Here is a 16,806-nt window from a genome sequence, read left to right on the forward strand (position 1 = left end):
ATATGCTTAGAGTGGGGACTATAGTGATATTTTAGAATTGACCACATACCAGGCTATGCCCTGAGAACATGTCTCCCAGGTACATATTATTAAAAAATAGCTGAAAACTCTTGTTTGGTGGATGAACATTAGGGATCAAAAAACGTAGTCCTGAGATTCCCATTAATGGCTTTGTGTTCTTGGAACATTACTTAACATCTCAGACCGTCAATTTTTCTTCCATTATAATGTGGCAGCTCATTTCTAATGTCTTTTCCTTGGGATGCTCTATTTGCTCGTTCAGTCAACATTTATTGAGTACTCACTCTGAGCCAGGCACTGTTAGGCACTATCAAGCAAAGGTAAGACAAAGATGCCAGATAGAGAGCGATGTGAAAACAAATCATTAAAAGATTATGTTGCACATTTTATGCTAGTTCTATGGTTCCCTGGGTCTAGAAGTGCATTCTTTTGACTGAGGAGTTAACTGGGGAGAATAAAGCAAGAGGGAAGCAATCCCACTACTGGGCATATACCCTGAGAAAACCATAATTCAAAAAGAGTCAGGTACCAAAATGTTCATTGCAGCTCTATTTACAATAGCCAGGACATGGAAGCAACCTAAGTGTCCATCAACAGATGAATGGATAAAGAAGATGTGGCACATATATACAATGGAATATTACTCAGCCATAAAAAGAAATGAAACTGAGTTATTTGTAATGAGGTGGATAGACCTGGAGTCTGTCATACAGAGTGAAGTAAGTCAGAAGGAGAAAAACAATGTATATGTATGACTGATTCACTCTGTTATAAAGCAGAAACTAACACACCATTGTAAAGCAATTATATTCCAATAAAGATGTTAAAAAAAAAAAAAAGAGGGAAGATGACCCAAGGATCAGGTTACAGAGCATGCTCTTCAGGAAAGAATTTACGTGTCAGACGTGTAACAGGAATTCCTGCCTATACAGTTGCAACCAAACTTTGGACAATGAGATTTTTTTTTTTCACATTGTGAGAAAAAGATATGTTTATTTCCCTAAGAAAAGTAAAAGAGAAAGATATATAACACTTGGGACTATGTAAAGAACTTAGCAGATATTGGGTATCCAGTTCCCTTTATTGCACTGAAAATTATAATGGCTATTTTTTATATATCAGGTTTTCCCAAAGAGCAAACCTACAATATAAGGCATTTTGTTAAGAAGTATGTTTTTAATATATTGCAGGAACATGAATCTGCTAGAAATCAACTTCATGCCCCCATTCCCAAGACTTGCCTTTCAGATTCTGAGTCACATTCTGTAATACATTTTCTGAACTTCCTTTTATAACTACAGCACCTTCAGACTTGAACCTAAATAACCTAATAATCTTTCGTGTAATGTACAAGACACTGAGCCTATGACTTTTGAAGCTTTTCAGACCTGGGGAGTCTGTGCTCCTTTGTCTTAAGTTCCCCTCTGATTCTCCCCTCTTTACCTCCACATGCTTCATTTTCTCTTCTTGTCAATAGACAGTCTGGGGCTGCTTTTATGCGAGTAGTGGAACTGTTTGCAAAGTTACAAGAGAATGAAGCTAACATTACATTACATTCATTTAACTCTATAATCTTTATTTGGTAGATGCACCATTTAGGAGCAAGTGTTGTTCAAGTGTACTTATATATACCTTAATTATACATTGTGTTTTGAAAAGGCTTTGCTTTGGTCTATTAGGATGCTTTGTTACAAGTGACAGAAATCCAAATCAAATGAACTCAAGCAAAAAAGAGAATTTATTGGCTCTTTTAACCAGAAAGTCCAGGTGTGGAACTGAATTTAGCACGGCTCTATCTAGAGACTCAACAGAATTCCTGGCTCTCTTGCCCTCTGTCACTAACTCAGCATTCCTTGGGGTATTGGCATCATTCTCAGACAGATTCTGTGTGTGTGGCAGTTAAAGATGGCCACTGGCACCTCTAGACTTATCTGGTCTTTATAAGTCGAGATAGAGAGAGAGAGATCCCATATACTGGATCTCATCAGGAGACCCTGTTGGTCCTGTTTGAGTCGTATGCTCATCCTTTGTACTAACCTCTGTGAACAGCAGAAGAAGGTATAAAGATTTGCTGGCCTAGGAACTGTCCCAGCTCATGAAGCCAGAGCCCAGTGAGGCCCTCTGATTGACAGTCTCCAGATCCACATGGGGTGAAAGAGGAACAAGTGCCTAGTGGATGCTGGGCAGACACAAACAACAGATGTCCACTGCATTTGGTAAGGTGTTATTAAACACTTCTAAGTGAAAGGAGCACTGGCTTTCATTTGCCACAAAAATGCAAAGCTGCTATTAATAATATTGCTGCATTTATTTATCTTTGTAACCATCTCAAATATTCTAGGGATCTATTTAACTCATTCTCTCTTAATCTTTCTTATGGTAATATAATACCTTTTCACTGAATTAACATTCAGTGTCAATTCTTAATATCAATTTTTGAATTTTATCAAGTTTTTGTAAATATTCTCATTGTGATTGCTTGCACAGACTGTGTTTATTTCACAATAAAAATCACAAATGTCCTAGTTAAGAGAAATCATTTAAGAAGTGGTTCCTCTTTGATAACTTAAATGTGTTGATGGTGTTTGTTTACCTAGGATTTAAAAAATTTTTCTGAATGGAATTTGCCTCAAATTCTTGCTAAAGACTATAAAACAGTTTTTAAGTGACCACCGTTATAAGCTTCAAGTAAACCACATTTCCCTTGTATAGGACATTTTCAATTCTCAGATCTTGACCCTGATAAACTTTCTGATGGGGGAAAATTCCAAAACACATATGAAGGAGAGAATTACATTCAGGCATTTTAAATAGCAAGTCCAAATACAGTAATCTTTTTTTTTTTCTTACTCATAAATTAGGACAGCTCCAGCTTTTAAAATAGAGTGAGAAGAAGGGGTGGCATACATACAGAACAAACCAACATTTAAATATAGCACATTAGAATTCTTTGCATATCAAAGACAAGTAATAAAATGTAAGTTGATTTTGGCTTTAGAAAACATGTTCGATGTTGGCTGGTTATACCACATTGCTATCCTCTAGAGCTTGGCATGGGCCCTCTGTCACAGGAAGAAAGAAAAGGTGAAATCATTACAAAAAGGCCCTGCTGTATTGTTATCATTAAATCTCTTTGGACTATGTCCAGTGTAGATACATAATATACAGAATTCCTATGCATGTGGTTAATTTTAGCAAGAGCATATCTTGTTCCCTCAATCTACTGGCCATAAAATGAGAAGCATTATGTGATAGAGTGACTTGTTCTTAGGAAATACATACTGAAATATTTAGTGGTGGAGGGCACGATGTCTCCAACTTGTTCTCAAATGGTTTACAACAATAATAACATGATGTTCTACTACCTAAATGTTTAATAATTTATTTAATCAGTCCTATGTGGGTAATTACATGTGAAGGCAGATGAGAAAACTGGATAACTTCAACTCAGGTGACTGGGTTTTCTTCCAGTAGCTTTATTATTTGGCTTGAAATGCTATACATTCCAAAATTTTAGACCCTATTCCAAAGACAATATACATGCTATTAGAGTTAATAATTGAGTTGACTATATACTTAAAATATTACCTCAAATGACTTCTGATAAAATGTAGGAATGGTGTCATTAATAGATGAGAGATTTCAACACCATTTTAGAAGATAGAAAGTAGAGAATAAGATGCTAGAACCTGAGTCTTCCGTTTGAAAAGGCCCACTGAGTGCCTAGAATAGTGAATGAAAAGAGACCCTTATAAAGCAAGTCTTCATAAAATTTTAGCACCCTATGATTAAAGAGAAAATGCTGGAAGACCAGGTCATGTGTCATAGGTAATAGAATGGCATAATACATCTTAGTAGAAATTTTGGAAGGTAGATGACAATGAAGCAATGCTACTAGAATTCTGAGAAAAATTGGTTTTCACCCTAGAATTTTATATTCAGCTGAGCAATCAATTGTAAAGGTAAAGACAATTTTAGATAAGTGAAGTTTAAAAAAATTAACCTCCCTTGAGCCTTTTCTTAGGAAGCGACTGGAAGATCAATCCCAACAAAATGAGGGCACAACCCAAGAAAGATAAAGTCCCAAGGCCCAAGAAACGTGGGATCCAACACAGGAGATTGGTGAAGGAAGTCTCAGCTTTGCATCAAACCTAGAGAGCCACCAGTTGCAGACAGGAGCAAGAGGGTAGGACTTCCTTAATGGAACTAGGGAAGAAATGAAATGGATGGATTATCTGATAACACTAGACTGCTCAGAAAATAATGTTGATAGGTCTGTGATAAATCTGATGAAGCATTTGGGAAAAATTGTCAAAATTTCTAAAATTGATGAACTAAGGAATTTCAGTATAAATAGGTTACTTAGAAGCACAAAGGTTAAATAACTAGAGAAATAGCTATACAGATGAAAGTAATTATTCATGGGGAAGAATACAGCAGGGTCTGATGAATTTGATTATCAGCTTTTTAGTACCCTGTGATTATATTATCAAGTATATCAGTTATATTGATTAAAAATCAAGTGCAAATAAAAGCAGTTCAAACTGAAATAAACCATTGAAAGATGTTAGGGGAAACTGGGTGTGGGGTATATGGGAACTCTGTCTTCACAATTTTCCTGTAAATCGCAATCTGTTCTGAAAGATAAAGTCTCAAAAAATTTAATTGGAGAAACAAGAAAGATGAAACAAATAAAAGAGTACAATATAATATGTACTATATCACATATTAAATATAGTATAATAAAATTAATGAACATCCAGATATACAGAAAATAAAATTAATTTTATGATTGATTTTCAGAACAATTAAGATAAAATATTGCATTATTGTTAATAAATATTTTTTATACATCTATGTCTTCTATTTTGTTTTTTTGTGTTTTTTGTTTTTTTGGTTTTTTTTTGCGGTACGCGGGCCTCTCACTGTCGTGGCCTCTCCCGTTGCGGAGCACAGGCTCCAGACGCGCAGGCCCAGCGGCCATGGCTCACGGGCCTAGCCGCTCCGTGGCATGTGGGATCTTCCCGGACCGGGGCACAAACCCGTGTCCCCTGCATCGGCAGGCGGACTCTCAACCACTGCGCCACCAGGGAAGCCCTTCTATTTTGAATCATTCAATATTACCAGTCAGTTTATTCTTCTTCATGGTAACATATATTTTAAATAATGAATGAATCCATGTTTAAGATTAAGTGACTAACTTTTTTTTTTCATCAGTGGATTACTATAGTTTTGGATTATGACTATTTAAGTTCACTTCTTCTCTCCCGTTTAATCATCCTAAATCACTAAGAGTAGACCACCTTGGAAGCTGTGTAGGACTAGTTGGGGGCGGGGTGGTCAGTGAGCATATGTGGCTAGGCCATATCTTCAAATATTGCGCTATTGTTGAGCGTTTGGCTCCCCCGTTCCTTTCCATGTGCTTGGCTAAATGGTAGACTGAATTCATAGGAATTAAGTGATTTATCTGCTGATCTACTGGTACAGTGGGGCTTAGAAATCAAGCTTCTGATGCCAGGAGCAGGAGTGTAACTGTCCCAGGGCACCAGAGATATGTGCTGTTTACTGTTGCTGTCATCAGAACAGGCACTAAACTTGCAGGCATAAACCCCAGCACAGTGAGATTGACTTTGAAGCAAAACCATGGTGAGCTTACAATGCCTTCATTAGGCTCCCTAGCAAGTTTTAAGGCAGGTGTACTTATTTCCTTAGTACTTTCTATACTTTTAAAATCCCTTTTTATATTTTGAGAACTAGACATTGCAGGAAACTCCTCTCAAATCTTGTTTTCTCTCTGTAGATCCAGCAAATGAAAATGACAGCCCTGCAATAGCTAAATATCTGAGATTTAAAAATGTTTTAAAAGCCCTAATTGGCATAATAACCTGCAATTTTCTTCTCTATTTTGGCATTACCCATTTTATATCTTGCACTTCCAGTTTCCCTCAATCACATAATTATCAGATATTCTTGTGGTTGTAAGAGATGGTTTTGATGTCATATTCTTCAATTAATTGACCAGTTTGCTTCCATTTTCTGTAATCTCTTGTTTCTTGGGCTTCCTGCCTGTGGGACATAGTTTAATTTGTAGTACCCTTTGAGGCCTTTTTCCTTGATTTATTGACTTCTATACTAGTTCCTGATCCAAGTGAGAAATCTTACAGGTGCTACAGAGAATGTTTTTCTCACTGTATGTGCAGATTAAGCTTCCTTAAGAGTAATACCATTTCTGGGTGCAAGACTGAATTGACCATCTGTTCTGTTGATTTTTAGTGTGTGAATAATTGCTAAATAAACTTCATTCTGTTGGTCATTCCCTTGACTTTTGAACTTGTTTACAGCTCTTTTGCTGGTTGTTATATACTGAATGTGTGTGTTCCCTCAAATTTTTTGTATTGAAGCCATGCCCCACAATGTGATAGTATTTGGAGGTGGGGTCTGTGGGAAATATTTAAGTTTAGATGAAGTCAAAAGGGTAGTGCCCCCATGATGGAATTAATGCCCTTACAAGAAAAGACACAAGAGCTCTCTCACTAGCACATATGGAGGAAAGGCCATGTGGACACACAATGAGAAGGCAGCTGTCTACAAGCCAGGACTGCCCTCACCAAGAACTGAATCTGCTGACACCTTGATCTTGAGCTTCCTAGCCTCCAAAATTGTGAAATAAATGATTGTTGTTTAAGCCACAGATCAGCCCATGGTATTTTGTTATAGCAGCCCAGCTGTCTAAGATACAGGCCTTCTCCAACTTCTACAGTTTGGGAATTCAATATGAATAGACTAAGGAAATTAAACTTTAGGCAGTATTGATCATGTGGAGGTGATATTCTCCTACTTCCTTTAGACCTAACACTCATTCATTCATTTTTCCTGGGACCATACTCTAAAACCAAATATAAAAATAAATTATTTTTAGAGACAATATGTTTGTAAGTATCTTATTTATCCTTTCATTTGGCCATGTTGAGCATTTTTTTTGTCAACAACCTAAATGACTGCTGTAGTGTAAGTATCTCATTTTTCCTTTCTCTGGTGTCCATTCCCCTACAACATGGTTACAATGTTTTGTTTTCTTTGGGAAATTACCTTTCCCTATTCTCACTCCCCAGTCCATGTGGTTGGATGGAGGCTTACCTCATTCATGGCTCCAGGCACGAGTATGTTATTCAGATTATTCAGACCAGGACGTTCAGAGAAATACATTCTCCTAACTCCACTGATTTGTTCTGAAAAGGACATGTGACTTATTTCAGGCAGGCCAATGGGAGATAGGTCCAAGTCTTTTGCTGAAATCACTAGGACAGAGCCTCTAGCCATAAAGAGGAAAGCAATGCTGAGAGGTGGAGGGAGGGAGAGCACTCAGGTAATATTTGATTACTTGGATCCAGTTGTATCTGAATCCACACCAGATGTTTTGGTCATGTGAGCCAATAAATATCCTCTTTGGCTTAGGTCAGTTTTAATTGGATCTTTATTAATTATAACTGAAAGAGTGCTAAGTAACATGATTACTAAATTCACAGACAGTAAGAGGCATGAAGAGATGATAGAGAATCTGTTAGATGACAGACTCAAAATCCAGAAAGATCTTGGCTAAAAAGAAGAGTAACAACTAATAAAACAAAGTGTAATAGTGATAAATGTAAAGTCCCATACTTGCTTCAAATCATCAACTGGGCGAAATGAGGCTGGGATGGATAAATAGTTACCCATATGAAAAAATTTATTGGCTTTAGTGAACTGTCGGGTCAATCACAGTTATTAATGTGATGAATCTGCTAGGAATATGTTACAGTCTGTTCCATCAACCTATTCGCCTGTCCTTGTGCCCATGCCACACTGTACCATACTGTCTTGATTACTATAGCTCTATTGTAAGTCTGAAAAATCAGGTGTAACTCTGTCAACTTTGTTCTTCTAAATTGTTGGCTATTCTATATCCTTTGCATTTTAATATAAATGAAATATTTTGAGTTTCCTCAAATTAAGATGAATTATATAAGAATTGCATAAGTTTTCAAGCTGGTGGGCCTAGTGAATTATAAATTGTTTTTAATGCCATTTGACACTTTAGCTGGTTAAAAAAAAATACCTGTTATCTTTTAAGAGTCCTATGGGAAAATAAGTATTGAAATATGCCAGGTCTTTATATTTATCTCTATAAACCTATAATGCATAATGTATTTATGGAGTAACACATAAGATACAGCTAACAGTATTTTACTCTGGTGCAGGGAGAGGATGGAATCAGTGTCTGGTAGAGAAGACTTACTTTTTTGTATACCCTTAAAATCTTTTAATTTAAAAAATGTAATAAAAAATTTCAAAATAAATATGTATTATATGTTATTATTCATGTATGTTTGAGATATATCTCTAAATCAGAATTCCTTTGTATGCATGAAATCTGTTTATATTTGTGACTGTGGGTGCTGTTTGTAGTTAATGTCACGGTAGTTCGCCCTCTTTATTCTGCTTTATTCCGTCGGTCAACCAATCACCTGGACTTTAAGGACTTTAATCAATTGATCTCTTATATTATGCATCTTTGATGTACCTCCTAAGCTTTTTATGGCTGCTCTTTATTCCAAATAAATAATTATGCTTTAGGGCTTACAGCTCTTTTTAAGTGCTTCCTGTTGTTGCTCAGCTTATCTTACAGTTTCTTGTGTACCCTAACTTTATTTAATTTATCCTGGCCTCAGTTGCCTCATCTGTGAAAGTTATTGGGTAAAGTGTGCTCCAAAGTCCCTTCTAGTCCTGTGAGTTCCTAAGTCTGTCTTCCATTTCATTTCATTCCATTCCATTTATGACCCAGATAGACATGGATGACACAAATCTTCAAGACAAAATGTGACTGACTTTCACAGAGTGTTCAAGCTTCAGAAAAGTTATGTCACTCTTTGCTACTCCTTAGGCCTATGATTCACAGTTCTAGTTTTAGGATGTCCATAGTTATCAACAGGTGTGATATATTGAATCATTGGCCCCTCCTTGCATCCACAGTCTTGTCTTAACTTTGTTGTGGGCAAACTGTACTTCCTCAACACTTGACTTACTTTGGCTCATGACGTATGGGCAGAAGTTGTGCCGTTTTTCAGCCTAGGACTTAAGAGGCTTTACACACTTCCAGCAGTTATCTTATGCTTCTGTTTCTGCTGGTTCAAGGAGAATGAGACTTACGGGGAGCACACTTACAGATCCAAGCGAGAATCAGGGCTATCCTGGGCACTGAAGCAGAGCCTCTCAGTTGAGCTTAGTTTGGATCATCTGAGTCCCAGCTGACCTGTAGATCTTCAAGAATAAATAATTATTATGTCTTGGAGTGGTCTGTGACAGCATTTTTGTGACAACAAACTGATACAACAGGCACCATTGACTTACTTCTCTCAAAATGTATTTTTAAAATAGGAAACATATCCACATAATTCAAAAGTAAAAATATAAAAAAGTATACAGTGAAATGTTTGCTCCAAGCCCTGTTCTCCACTCACCTAGGTCCCATCAATGTTCTGCCACCACAAATTGCCCATTTTTTTTGTTTCTTTTATATCCTTCTAGAGTTTCTTTATGTAAATACAAAGAGACATGAATTTAATAATCTTGGCCCCCATCCTCACCCATTTACACTGTTTTATACTTTGCTTTTTTCATTTAATATATCTTGGGTATATTTACATACCAGTATATAAGAAAGCTTCCTTATTCCTTTTTACAGCTGCATTGGACAGACATACCTTGGACATGTTGTAGGTTTGGTTCCAGACCACTACAATAAAGCAAATATTGCAATAAAGCGAATGACATGAATTTTTTGGTTTCCCAGTGCATATAAAAGTTGTTTACACTATACTGTAGTCTATTAAGTGTGCAATGGTGTTATGTCTAAAGAAACAAGGTACATACCTTGATTTAAACATACTGTATTGCTAAAAAGTGCTAACCATCATCAGAGCCTTTAGTCAATTATAATCTTTTTGCTGGTGGAGGGTCTTGCCAGGATGTTGATGGCTGCTGACTGATCATGGTGCTGGTTGCTGAAGGTTGGGGTGGCTGTGGCAGTTTCTTAAGACAACAGTGAAGTTTGCCCCATTGATTGTCACTCTGTTTCATGAGCAATTTCTCCATAGCACACAACGTTGTTTGATAGCATTTTACCCACAGTAGAACTTTTTCAAAATTGGAGTCAATCCTCCACAGATTGTGTGAGTTTCTTTGCCTTTAAGTGACTTGAATTTGCTTTTGATATCTTTTGTAACTGTGGTTAAGGAATAAGTATTGTCTCATAGTGACCTATGATCTTATTTGACCAAGTGTTTTAAAACTTTTTGACAGACTTCCCAAATATCACATTTTAATTCAGTTTCTTTCGATTTTCAGCTAACTTTGGGGTACTTTAGAGGTCCCCTGAGGTATCTTAAAGAGAAATACTTAGCTAGGATTATTTGGTATGTTAAATTAAATGTAATCATTCATAATTTTTGTTATTATAACCAAGTTTCTTTATCGATTACACTGTAATCAGATGTTTAACCATGCTTTTTAAGTCTTTTGTCATTTATAGATATTTTTGTACTCTGATGATGTTACAAAAAGTGCTTCATCATCAAAGAGATTCATAGAAAGTGTGCGGAAACAATTACAACAGTTCCACACCAAGATGATGGCTATGTGAGGATTCCAACCCATACTGACTTAAAACAAGGAGCTGCCCTGCCCCTGGGGCCCCTAGATCAGGCATCCAGAGATTTTTACTCCCTGACAGGCAGGGTCGATGCCCCTACTCAGCCTTGAAACAGTCACAGAAGACAGACCATCGCCCTTCTGCTTCTCATAAGAATATGGGAGTAAAATCTCTGAGAGGGGTATGAAACAGGAGGGAAGGAGGCAGGGAACAAGCTTTGAAAGAATGACATAGCCCGAGGACATGACATAAACTAATTAGAACCAAATGGGTCCAAGATGGTGGACAAGTCGACCTCCACTAGACCTTGAGGCTCAGTATACGCTCACATCAGTAAGCTAAATGACAGTCCCACAGGCACCATGACAGTTCCAAGACTGACCATAAGGATCAAAAAGTGGGTGGTGGCCCAATTCTTGGAAATCTCCACCCCTTCCTAAAGTAACTGGAATAGTCCTCCCACTCCTTAGCCTATGAAATTACCCGCTCCTATAAAAACTGACAACCCCATGCCCTGGTGCCTTTCTCACCTTCTGAGATGGCTCACACACTGTCTGTGGAGTGTGTTTCTCCCAAGGCCACTCTTGCCTTCTGAGATGGCCCACACTCTGTCTGTGGAGCATGTTTCTCTCTAAATAAATCCACTTCTTAACTAAAAAAAAAAAAAAAAAGTTGGAGTTAATTCTCTCAAACCCTGCCACTGCTTTATCAACTAAGTTTATGTAATATTCTAAATGTTTTGTTGTCATTTCAACAATTTTCACAGCATCTTCTTCTACCAGGAGTAGACTCCATCTCAAGAGACCATTGAATTGCTCATCCATAAGAAGCAATTCCTCATTTGTTCAAGTTTTTTCATGACATTGCAGCAATTCAGTAACATCATCAGGCTGTACTTCTAATCCTAGTTCTCTATTTTCACCACATCTGTAGTTACTTCCTCTACTGAAGACTTGAACCCCTCAAAATCATTCATGGAGGTTGGAATCAACCTCTTCCAAACTCTTGTTAATGTTGATATTTTGACTTATCCCATGAATCACTATCTATGGTAACTGTAGCCTTATAAAATGTTCTTCAATAATAAGACTTGAAAGTCAAAACTACTTCTTGATCCATGGGCTGCAGAATAGATGTTGTATTAGCAGGCACGAAAACAACATGAATTTCGTTGTACATCTCCAACAGAGTTCTTGGGTGACCAGATGTCAGTGAGCAGTAATATTTTGAAAGGAATCTTTTTTTCTGAGTAGTAGGTCTCAACAGTGGGCATAAAATATTCAGTAAAGCATGTTGTCAACACATGTGCTTTCATCCAGACTTTGTTATTCCATTTATAGAGCACAGGTAGAGCAGATTTAGCATAATTCCTAAGGGCCCTAGGATCTTTGGAATGGTCAATGAACATTGGCTTCAACTTCAAGTCACCAGCTTCTTTGGCCCCTAACAAGAGAGTCCTTTGAAACTCTAAAGCCAGGCATTGACTTTTCCTCTCTGGCTATGAAACTCCTACAGGACATCTTTTTCCAATAGAAGGGTGTTTCATCTACATTGAAAATCTGTTGTTTAGTGTAGCCGCCATCATTAATGTTCTTAGCTAGATCTTCTGGATAATCTCCTGCAGCTTCTACATCAGCACTTGCTGCTTCACCTTGCACTTTGATGTTATGGAGATGACTTCTTTTTTTAAACTTCTGGATCTCCTGCAGCTTCTACATCAGCACTTGCTGCTTCACCTTGCACTTTGATGTTATGGAGATGACTTCTTTTTTTAAACCTCATGAACCAACCTCTGCTAGATTGAAACTTTGCTTCTGCAGCTTCCTCACCTCTCACAGCTTTCATAGAATTGAAGACAGTTAGGGACTTGCTCTGGATTAGGATTTGGCTTAAGGGAATGTTGTGGCTGTTTTGATCTTCTATCCAGACTACTAAAGCTGTCTCCACATCAGCAATAAGGCTTATTTCTCTTATTATTTGTGTGTTCACTGAAGTAGCACTTGTCATTTCCTTCAAGGCCCTTTCCTTTGCATTCACAACTTGGCTCTTTGGCACAAGAGGCCTAGCTTTTAGCATATCTCAGCTTTTAGCATGCTTTCCTCACTAAGCTTAATCATTTCTAGCTTTTGATTTAAAGTGAGCCTCTGGTGTGACTTTCTTTCACTTGAACACTTAGAGGCCATTGTATGGTTATTAACTGGCCTAATTTCAATATCATTGTGTCTCGGGGAATAAGGAGGCCATAGGAGAGTGAGACCTGCTGGTCAGTGGAGCAATCAGAACACACACATTTATCCATTAAGTTTGCTATCTTATGTGGGTGTGGTTTGTGGCACCCCAAAACAATTATAGTAGTAACATCAAAGATCACTGATCACAGATCACCATAAATAATAAAGTAATAATTTAAAAGTTTGGAATATTGAGGGAATTACCAAAATGTGACATTGGGACAGAAAGTGAGCAAATGCTGTTGGAAAAATGGTGCCAATAGACTTGCTCTACGCAGGGTTGCCACAAATCTACAATTTGTAAAAAATGCAATACCCGTGAAGCACAGTAAAAAAGAGGTGTGCCTTATACATAGGAGGGATAAACAAGGTCCTACTGTATAACACAGGGAGCTATATTCAATATCCTGTGATAAACCATAATGGAAAAGAATATATATATGTATAACTGAGTCAATTTGCTGTACAGCAGAAATTAAATGCAACGTTGTAAATCAACTATACTTCAATAAAATTTAAAAAAAAGGGGGGGGGGGTGCCTGTATACCGTAATAAAGAGAATCCAGTCCCCTACTGATGGTCACTTGGTTTGTTTTCTATCTTTTACTGCAATGCAAGTATATCTGTATGATAAATTCTCAGAAAAAGAAGATGTATGTAAATGGAATTTTGATAGTTACTGCCAATTGTCCTTCATAAGAGAACAAATAAATTTTAATTTGGAAGAGATATTGTAAATATCTAACAGCCTTTTTCTTTAATCCGGAGGAAGAGTATAATATTTCACACAGGAAGCCATCCCATTGACCCTCCAGGAGGACATGAGATGATCTTTTCAGAGAACTGACATCGAATACCAGAAAGTTTTCAGCACTTTACAGGTATCAGCTTTTTAAATCCTCACAACATCCTATGAAGGAGGTACTGTTACTACCCTCATCTTAAAGATGAGGAGATTTATGTGGAAGGAAGCTGAGTGACCTGCTTGAGTTCACTCAGCTAGAAAGCAATAAAGTTAGGATTCTAACTTATGTAGACTTACTCTAGGGTAAGACAGCTAAGCCATAACTTCTGTAAAATTACTTTTAAAATAAAGGCATAATTAAGCTGATATTACTATAATAGCCTAAAATATTTTTTCTCACATGTCCTGTTTTGATAATATCTTTCAAAATGTAATCCAGGGACTTCCCTGGTGGTCCAGTGGCTAAGACACCACAGGAGGCCAGGGTTTGATCCCTGATTGGGGAACTAGATCCCGCATACATGTTGCAACTAAGAGTTCACGTGCCACAGCTAAGAAGTCTACATGCTGCAACTAGAAGATCCACACACCGCAACGAAGATCCTGAGTGCTGCAGCTAAGACCTGGTGCAGCCTAAATAAATAAATAAATAGTTAATTCATTTTTTAAAAAAGTAATCAGTAAATTTTGTGCGTGTGTGTGTTTGCATCTGTGCATTTGGATGTTATTTGACTGTACCTATAGGACTGTGGGAAAATTCCACTTATAAAACTGAAGGTACATTAGAAACCATTATAAACTGGCTTCATTTTTAAAAGTCCATGATTCTAATTATTGGTTGAATTTTTAGAAACTGTGTTTTCTAAAACATGTTTTGGAAAATGAGTATAAGTTTCTACAATTTGCTAAGTGGCTAATTTGCCTTTGGCACAGTTAAAAAAAATCACCTCCTATATATTCATTTAACATTCATATCACTTCTGTGAATTGTAGGTGTTAATATTCTGATTTCACAAATGAGAAAATTGAAACTCAGAGACAGGGGTTGATTCACCCAGATAGTGAGGATGATAATGATGATGGGTGAGTTTTCTGAGTATTTACTATACGCCATGCACATTGCTAGACCTACTTTACATTTAATCTTCACAACAATTCTGTGAGTAGTTACTCTTACTCTCCTCATTTTACAGATGATAAGATAAGGATTTAAAGAAATTTAGAAGCTTTCTCAAGGCCGTGTATCTAGGAAGTGGTAGTTAGGCACTTAATCCAGGTTTGTTTTGATGGTCAGTTTAATGTGTCAATTTAGCTAGGCTATGGTCCCCACAGTAATACTCATTCAAACACCAGTCTAGGTGTTGCTATGAAGGTATTCTGTAGAGGTGATTAAAGTCCATAATCACATGACTTAAGGTAAGGGAGACCTAGAGAATCTGTGAGGGTCTGACTCAACCAGGTGAAAGGTCCTAAGAGCAGAGCTGAAGCTTTCCTGAACGAGAGAGACATTCTGCCTGTGGACTGGAGCTTCAGCTGCCTGAGAGTCTAGACTGCCCTTCCTGATGGTTTGCCGTGTGGACTTCAGCCTTGCCTAGCCAGTCCTCAATTCTTTGCAATAAATCTCTTAATATAAATCTCCTACTGCATCTGTTTCTCTGGTTGAAACCTGACTGATCCATTCGTCTAAACCCGAAGCTCAAGCTCTAAACAGAATGCTATACTCATTCTTTGTATATGGCAGGTTAGGAATTTGAACCTGAGTCCAGAGCTTGTGCTGCTGTGCATCTGAACCACACATTACACTTATACCCTACCTCATACTGTTAGCTTTTATATTTTGTACCCTCAAGCTTGATAAGCATTTTGAAGGCAGACACCAGATTTTACTTATCTCCTCTTTCCTATATGTGTATCATGCACATAAGACCCACAGCTCTGTTGTCAAAATGATTTCTGTCACACCTGCACACAGCCATTTGTCATTTACCTTCTTGCTTTTGTCCTGTCTCAAATTTGGAGGCCATTGTTATTTTTCCTCTTCTAACTTTTCTTTTACTTTTCTCTTTTAATTCTTAACTTACAAGCTTTTAGGAGCTTAGAACTTTAGTCAATATTGCTGCACCCTGTCTTATCAATTATTTTTTTTTTTTTTTTTTTTTTTTGTGGTATGCGGGCCTCACCCCGTTGCGGCCTCTCCCGTTGCGGAGCACAGGCTCCGGACGCGCAGGCTCAGCGGCCATGGCTCACGGGCCCAGCCGCTCCGCAGCATGTGGGATCCTCCCAGACCGGGGAGCGAACCCGGTTCCCCTGCATCGGCAGGCGGACACGCAACCACTGCGCCACCAGGGAAGCCCCCTTATCAATTATTAAGGAGTGTCCTTGGTAATGCAAAACTTTAATGGGAGCAAGAGGTGATATTCTCTGAGAGTTGGGTGGTGATTTGATTTAGCTGTTTTAACCTGTGCTACAGTTCTTCCAGGGCTGGACCTCTGACAAATATTTTTTGTTTCAATAAATTTATTTATTTATTTATTTATGGCTGCATTGGGTCTTTGTCGCCGTGTGCTGGCTTTCTCTAGTTGCAGCGAGCGGGGGCTACTCTTTGTTGCAATGCGTGGGCTTCTCATTGAGATGGCTTCTCTTGTTGCAGAGCATGGGCTCTAGGCGCTCGGGCTCAGTAGTTGTGGCTCGCGGGCTCTAGGCGCGCGGGCTCAGTAGTTGTGGCGCACGGGCTTAGTTGCTCCGCAGCATGTGGGATCTTCCCGGACTAGGACTTGAACCCGTGTCCCCTGCATTGGCAGGCGGATTCTTAACCACTGTGCCATCAGGGAAGTCCCTCTGACAAATATTGATAAGCAAAATTCAAAACTTTTAAATTCCCTAATGAGTATAGTTGGAATGGGAGGAATATGTTCCTTACTGTAGATAAGCATTAATTCCAAGGTCAAAATGTTATCAAAGAGCAGATCCTAAGGGTTGATTAAGGGATAGGTCCCAAAAGACAACACTTTTTTGTTTTTCTTTTTCTCTATTTGTATTTTATTTCTTAAGTAAGATCCTTCTTTAACATTTTCTCATCTCCTGTCAATTAGGCTCAAAGTAAATCCTTTGCTAAGAGAGTA

General features: G+C 37.9%; 1 protein-coding gene across 12 annotated transcripts in view; it reads left to right on the forward strand.

The window, feature by feature from the left end:
* LOC114486744 (tigger transposable element-derived protein 1-like) overlaps positions 1-16,806 on the forward strand; it is a 570,985-nt gene that overhangs the window by 42,136 nt on the left and 512,043 nt on the right. For 2 of the 12 annotated variants that reach the window (XM_055086683.1, XM_055086686.1), the window contains exon 3: positions 13,708-13,820. The exons of the other annotated variants lie outside the window; for them this stretch is intronic. The gene's annotated coding sequence lies outside the window, so the exon portion shown is untranslated. The remainder of the gene's footprint in view (positions 1-13,707; positions 13,821-16,806) is intronic. 12 annotated transcript variants of the gene reach the window in all.

The sequence above is a fragment of the Physeter macrocephalus genome, chromosome 8 (assembly GCF_002837175.3).
Source record: "Physeter macrocephalus isolate SW-GA chromosome 8, ASM283717v5, whole genome shotgun sequence".
Classification (NCBI taxonomy): Eukaryota; Metazoa; Chordata; class Mammalia; order Artiodactyla; family Physeteridae; genus Physeter; species Physeter macrocephalus.